At 40.0% G+C, this 7,941-nt stretch overlaps 1 long non-coding RNA gene across 1 annotated transcript; it reads left to right on the top strand.

Annotated features, from left to right (window-relative positions):
- The first annotated feature begins 431 nt into the window (after positions 1-431).
- Positions 432-6,008, top strand: LOC144755211 (uncharacterized). Its single transcript, XR_013594854.1, has 3 exons — positions 432-4,959; positions 5,038-5,155; positions 5,372-6,008. It is a non-coding gene; the product is annotated as an uncharacterized LOC144755211 (long non-coding RNA).
- Positions 6,009-7,941: the final 1,933 nt, after the last annotated feature.

The raw sequence follows: 7,941 nt of genomic DNA, 5'->3' as shown, positions 1-7,941 counted from the left end.
TCAATTCACAAGCTGTGCGCTTATTTGGTTTGTTGATGCCTAGAACCCTTTTTGTTACTCATCGTGTTCCTGGGTCTTTGTGTTTTCTCTTTATGAACTCGAACATTGATCCATGAATATTTTTTTTAAACCGGTCTTCGGACATTTTGTGTTGTGCCATATGCAAAAAATGAGAAATAGAATTCCTTGTCCCACAACTTGATTTTCATATACTGGTGTAAATTCCTGTAGTTGCAGACATTTTTTCCTTTTGTGGCTCCTTGAATTTACTAAGTGTTCACTTAACCCCTTCCATGCTCATGACAGAACGGTTCCGTCATGAGCTACGGTTGAGCTGTGCTCATGACGGAACCGTTCCGTCATGACCACGCCCTTTTCTATTACGGCCCAGCACCGGAGGGGGAAACGCGGTCGCACGGAAGTGGTTAATTTTGAAACCCAATGTTTAAGTCAAAACTATTTCCTGCTACTTGAATGTCAGTGGTTCAATCCCTATCCCTAATTGATTTAGCAATCTCGCTTTTATTCAGATCAGTGTTAAATCTTCAATATGTTTAGTATTATCATAGGGACTTATGTTCAATACTCTTCTGCTCTATTGCTTTTTCCTTCTACTTAAGATGTGAGCAAAACTCAATGTTTAATCAAGACATTTTGTTCATCTGGAAAATGTGTCCCGTTGTCCCATGAGCAAGAGATTTCTTAATAAGGTAAGGTGAATAAAATTGGCAACAGTGATGGTGATGGGCTAGTGGTAGTTTTCCTAGAGCCAGATCAGTAGGTGACATATCTATTTCCTGTTGTAACATGATCTTTTCCCAATGCTTTCACTTTCACATACGGTACTTTTTTGCATTGCAAGGAGATATGGTCTAGTGAGGGATTTGTCGACTATTGAACCAGCAATGGTGTTTGTTCTGTGCGTCCCCACTGAACTAAACAATGTGTGGTCATAGGTACTTCACATAACAGGCCTCTGTACAAAATCTGCCAGCTATCTTGAAATTTGTCCCTGAGTCACTTCATTGATTTTGTTGTGGGGGTAGGACTCACTCAAATGCACAAATGAACCCAGTATACTGACATAAATTGTAGGTGCTTTACAAGAATATGGTGCAGAAAATGCAAAACGCAGCCTACGGTCCATCACGCCATCATGTGAAGCACACATTTAGAGCTCATGAGGGGAAGGAGATTCTTCTCAATAAACCATAAGTAGTATGAAATTGCTTACAGCAGTATTTTGTTGTCCCACTTATCAGCATATTAATTATTGCAAATTCATATTTTCAATCAAATGAAAAGTGATAGCAGAGGAAGGAGTTTCAACGTTTACGGTTTTCCTTCCATTCTTACATTTTTTTGTGGAATTCCATTCTTACTATAATTCCCAAGCATTCATTTCTAAATTCTTTTTTTGTACTGACCATCGTATTGCCTTTTTTAAATCATTTTCAAACTTACCTTCTGGCTGGATTTCACTCAGTGTTGCTGTGGAAGGGTGCCTGCCTTGAAACCCTGTCCTAGAACCGGCATCCTCCTTCATATACAGCAAAAAAGAAGATACCCCTGGGTATGTGTGTGATCTAGGAACAACGTTTTTAAAGTAATCTTGGTTTCAAATTGAAAGCAACTTTGACAAAGAAACATTCGTAAGAGAGGCAATTTTGTATTTTTTTGTTCATTCAGTCAGTTACAGGAGACCAAGACGAGGAGACATTCAACATTCATATAGGTCTGCAAGGTGCCTTTTCACTCTTTTTTTTCCTGGAGGCAGTGTGTGTTTCATTTTCATTTTTATGTCGGGGGAGGGGGATTTTCTACCATCATTCTTTTTCTTAGTATGGCTAAAGTTTTCCTTGGGTGCCCCGCTAGTGGCAGGAAGAATATGAAGACCTATGACCAGTATGTCTGAATGGCCTATCTTTCCTCCTCCCACTATTAAGGTATGTGCCATTTGTTAAATGATGCAGTAGACAACAATAAGATTATGTAAGGGATGCTTGGATTAGTCTCAGCCACAGGCAATCATTCAGGGTCTCATTCTAGACCATTGTTTTTACACCCACTGGTCCCTTCGTTATGCAAATCGGTCCTGCTCCACCAGCCACAGTCCAGCCCAAACTGCCAGGCCAGGTCCCCTCCAGATGGAAACACAAGCAGCCACAGACTGCTTCCACTTACTGGACCTTATTGGGGATCTAATTTGAGGTGGCATTGTGGGCAAAGCAAAAACAATGAACTGTGATGTGGAACCGAGTAATCCCCAGTGGCTGAGATTAATGTAACTGTTTTTCCCCACTTTTTGTTTATTTCAGTGCAATGCCCTAAGTGAGTCTAGTATTTCGAGACCTGGATCGCATGCTAACTTTGCCACTAGAACCAAGCTGCACCGGCTGAAGAGTCCATCTAGGGAGATATTGGTCTTGGGTTGTGTTCTGGGTTCAGAGAGTACCTCGCTTGGTAGTTTAGGCCCTACTGTTCCTATTGAAGCAGAATCAAGGCTGATTTGCATATGGCTGAGCCTAATCTGAGGTGGCATTGTGAGCAAAAGAAACAATTAACTGTGATGCGGCAATGAGTGATGAACAGTGACTGAGATTTTCAAGCAGCCTTCCCATCACTTTTTTTTGTTTACTTCAGTACAACTGGAATAACCAGATGTGGGACCATTCTCATTTTCCTACTGCAACTAACCTGCAACTGACAAAGAGCCTCAAATATGGCCGAATCTATCTTGTGTTGCATGTGTTGCGATTCAGAGAGGACCTGGCTTGGCAGTTCAGGCTGGACTGTACCTATTGAACCAAGATCAATAGATACAGATTTGCATATCGTTGGGTCTAATCTGAGATGACGTGTGCAAAACAAGGATGCACTAGAATGTGGCCCGAGTAATTACCAGTGGACAAGATTAACTGAAGCATCCATCCCAACATATTTTTGTTAACATCAGTGCGACACCTTAAGTGCAAATCGTATGCCTCACCTGGGTCCCATGCTCACTTTGCCACAGGAGCAATGCTTTACCCAACTGAAGAGTGAAACCACTCTTGGTTTGCATGTGTTCTGGTTTAGAGAGGAGCTGACTTAACAGTTTGGGCTGGACTGTTCCTATTGGTACAGGATAAGTGCTGATTTTCATATGTCTGGGACTCATCTGAGGTGGCATTGTGGGCAAACAGATGACGGACTAAAATGCGGCCCAAGTAATTACCAGTGATTGATGTTAATTCAAGCATCCCTCCCATCACTTTGTTTACTTCAATGTGATGCCCAGAGTATCATGGGTATGCCTATGCGTGGTACTGTGCTCACTTTGGCACCGGAACCAAAATGCATCTGACTGAAAGTGCCCCAACTAGGACAAAACTAATTTTGGGTTGCTTGTGTTCTGGTTCATAGAGGACCTGGCTTGGCAGTTCTGGTGGGGCTGTTATTGTTGGAGCAAGATCATGGCTGATTTGCATATGGCTGGGTCCAATCTGCGGTGGCATTGTGGCCACAAAATTGATGGACTGGGATGCAGCCCTGAGTAAATACCTGTGGTTGAGATTAATTTAAGCATACCTCCGATCACTTATTTATTTATTTACTTATTTGTTGACGATATTATAGATGAGGTTCAAGGTTAAAGAGCGGATTCTCATCAGTGCGAGAAAAGTAGCATTCCACCAATGTCTAGAAGGCAGTCCTACTGATTGCAACTCACCAAGAGGGGCAGACTTCACCTCAGAAAGCACCAGATCTCTCCACAAGGCTGTGCTCTCTAAATCTTGTATAAGCTGTAATTCCTGGTCAAAGTTGAGGCACTGGACTGCATCGTATCTATAGCTTGGAGTATAGCGGTTCAGGAATTACTTTCTTTTTTGTGATACATCCTGTATTTGTTCCAATATCGAGATCCTATTCTTCTGTGTTAAGTAGCTGTATGTCTTGAAAAAGAATCAGTACCTTATCACCAGCTCCTAAATCTGCTGATTGTTCCATTGTGTCAGTATCGTGAATAAAGATGCAACTTGTTCGTTTCACAGGAAATAACCACATTAAATGGTTAATACGTTGTCTATGTAAAAATAACTGTGTTGCTGTGACATTTGACAAAATTAAAGTTGATTTCCCTAATAAGACGGTGTAGGATTATACTTCAACATGGCACCCAAAAGTTTACGAAGTGATGAGTCAAGACACAGACAAATTTTTCAGGAAGTCCGTTTTATCTCACGAGATGTTGGAGAAAGTAGTTTGTTTGACAGTTATATATGCTTGCTCCCCAAGCCAGTTAATGTTTTTCCTCTGACTGCCATCTCTGTATGCTGTTAAGAAAGTGTCAAGTAGAAGATATAGTTAATTTTATCTTGGTTTGTAACTTTGACCCCAAAACGCATGGTTGGATTGTTTTGAATTCTTTTTGGCAGGAAGTTACATTTGGGAACCTAGCCATTTAAACCAAAAATTTCTGATTTAATTAGGCCCAGCTTCATTCTATGTAATTAAGTTTGATAAGGAACGGCAAATACTTATTTGTTCTATGAACATTGTTTTGTTTTGAGTTTAGCTTTGTTAGGTACGAAACAGTATCAATCTCAACATCTGGGGAATGACAACTTTCAGATGAACATTGTTTAATTTGTGAAATGATTGCATACAATAATTAATGGCATTTGGAAGGAAACTAAATGATCTTAGTCTTTTGGAGATACATTTTGAAATGCTCTGAGCTGACTCCTGACAGCTGAGGTGTGAGGAGAGAATTAATCGTTTTACAGATTTTGTGTTCCAAATTATGTTTTTCTCGCAAGTATCCTTGGCATAGAGGTGGGTGTGAACACAAGTATTGACAATATAAGTGTTTTCAAATATGTTCGAACATTACAAGCGTATGTTTATTTTGCAGATTGCCATATTAGATGAATACAGTACAGAAGAGATAGCTAAGAAAAAGATGTAGATCCACAGGTATAGCAATTTTCCAAGTGTGAGAATTTTGCCAGTTGCAATCATAAGCTTCAGTAACATTATGTTCTTTTATTTTAGATTTTCATTAAAGAGAGAAGCTAGAAAATCATAACTCCAGTGAGACAGACCTCTAAACCAGCTGTCTCTTTTCTCTTCCAATTCATCTTACCCCCCTTGGGACTCCATCATGCCAACAGTGAGTTCCTTTTGGCAGTGGGTTCTGGTAGGGCTAGTTAGAAAATACTCTGGCGTCCCTACAATACAGGTACGTCTGAATTTGTGACACCTTGAGGATGTTATCACATGATAATTCCCGTGTGCCTGTCTATGGAGCGTCCACTTCTAAGACTGCACTTCCTTCCATCACCGTATCTAGTCTAACCCTCTGTCTCTTCTCTCCCTTGTCACGTAGGTCTTCAAGAAATGACTAGACTCCTGACAGCCCAACAGATTTTATGGAGGAGTGTCCTAGAAAACGTCAACATCATTACAAGAAAAATAACTTTGGGAGGACCCAGAGGGATACTTTCGCCCAAAAACTATAACAGATTGACTGAGAGAAATTATTCTGCTTACATCCCCTACACAATGCAGCACAACAAAGATTCTCATTCATCTTCGGACGTATAAAATATTTTGCCTTCATTTGCACTCTTCAGTCTATCTTGGGTATCTCCATGGAAGAATTAGTAACTGTCAAAAACATTTCCAGCAGAGGTGTAATGAAATGTAATATTAAAGCATTTGCCCAATAAGTTCTAACTTCAGTTGTCTTTGACATGTTTCAAAGATGAAAAAAGGTAAACCCATCATTTCTCTAGTTTTTCGTCTCCTAGAGAAAACCTTGGATCCGTATCTAAGTTCCCTCTTAACTAGACCTGAGAAAAAACATCTAGAGAAATAATACAGAGCTGTGGAATCTAATCTTTAATCACTGAAACAAAACCTAACCTTGGGTTCCCTTAGAGGTAACTGCAGCTAAATAGTAGCACTATGACTTTGGGTTTACTGCGAAAGAGATGAAGAATTGAATCTTAAAGAGATAAACATCTGCTTTACATCAAATAGTATTGTCACAGCAGGAGGCTCTACATTTCAGTCCTCATTAGACCACTTCCTTATCCATTCTGTGCGATGGACCTCTTGACTGTGTCTCATGTTACTCCATCCAATGCAGCTAAAGATCATATGACTTCTCTTTTCAGGTTGTACCTCTTTGGCTCCCAAGAGGAAGGCACATTTAGGAAAAGGAAGTCTGATGTTGAAACCTTCAAGTCCACATGGGGAAAAGACAAGTTAGTCACAAGATTCAGTTAGAAGCTTATCAAAGGCTACCAGCTTCTGGGATACCAATAGCAGAAGCACCATTCCAATGTAGAGTCAACAGAAACCATTTACCTTAGTAGAAAAAAACTCCTGCATCCTACTACACTGACTGAGTTGTCCTGCCCTTCTATCCAGAAACCCTTTGTAGCAGAGGATAATACACAACAATCAGTTGCTAGATATTATGCAGTACAGATAAAGAATCAGATTTTCAGGTTTAGGAGGTGACTGTTCTGTAAACCCACATATTATATGTAATGCAATAACCTCATACTTTACATTAAAACATATTTTGCAATAGATTTTGGGGTTCCTTGGCCTTTTAAAGGCATTTGGCATCTATACTTCTGCCTCTCTTTGATGAAGGTACTGCCCAGTGACTATAAATGGCCGCGGTGCGTTATTGCATATTTTATCTCCTGCGATCTTTCTTTTACAGGTTTTCACCACCTTTAGTTCTATAATGCTTTTTGGAGCCAGTATGTCTAAAGAATCACAAAAATCTGTACATTTGTCCTATAAGTGATTATATTCAAATTGTTTACCTTATAAAATTTTCACTTTAAATATATTAATGATAGACTTCCTGTTCCTGCTTTGAAATGTTCCCACCAAGCCATTGCCAGTTCCTGGTCAATCTCTGCCCTGGACTGATTCTCCTGCCCATGGAATGGTAGGACTCTTCTAAATTTGTCACATTACGATACGGGTACAATTGCAGGATTAACAGGGGAATCAGCTTTGATAAAGAACAGAGCAGTTTTGGGATGAACAAGGAGCAGAACTTCTTGAAGACCTAATGTTGTCAGAACCAAAACTTCTACTGCTAAAAAGGTATGCAGCTGGTTTCCCTGTGTCAGGATCCTTGGGAATGAACAGCATACCATGCTTAGGCTCCTCTAGTGTGCTGCTAGTTATTGGAGATTCTTGCCTTGTTCCCTATCACTCTTGAGTTTAATGAAATCGGTTTTAAAGCAGGTCTCTGAACACAGCTCAAATACATAAAGTCATGAAAGCAAACACTTATTTCCAAGTTCTCGGTTCTCGATGCTCCATCACCTGACATGCTATTTGTTTAGCCAGCATTCTAGATTAATCCAACCACACATGAAACACCATAATCAATAGTTTTGAATTACTTCTGACACCGCCTAAAATCTATATTCGATGGTTTCGAATTTGAGAAGAAATGATTTTGGAGACCCCTCTGTGAACCTGTCTAACCCAGATATCCAAAGGAGCCACTACTTTTGTTAGAGTAAAATTGAAAGTCTGGTAATTCACCATAGCGTTGCAGGCATAAATTGTCCTTTATTGAACTCTGTAATGCCCAGATGTCTATACCATGATTCCCATGTGTAATTGTAAGCAGGATGCTTGCGCAGAGCACTTGTGCACTAATTGTACCCTAATATGAAGGAATAACACATGCACCCTGGTTCGGCACAGACTATTACGCATTTGAAGTTATTGCAGTGTTAAAGTTCAAATGCCAACCTGCTTACTCCTGATCTAGGAGACAACAAGTAAAGTTGCTGCTGCCGTTTCTAACATCACCATCTCGAAGATCTCATCTGCAAGAAATGTGTTTTCTGGGAAGAAATGAGTTCTATTATTCAGAATCATCTATGCCATCAACACTAAATTGTTCTGTGA

This window comes from Lissotriton helveticus, chromosome 5_1, assembly GCF_964261635.1.
Source record: "Lissotriton helveticus chromosome 5_1, aLisHel1.1, whole genome shotgun sequence".
NCBI lineage: Eukaryota > Metazoa > Chordata > Amphibia > Caudata > Salamandridae > Lissotriton > Lissotriton helveticus.
The sequence above is the reverse complement of the archived record's forward strand: the minus strand, read 5'-3'. Positions and strand labels throughout refer to the sequence as shown.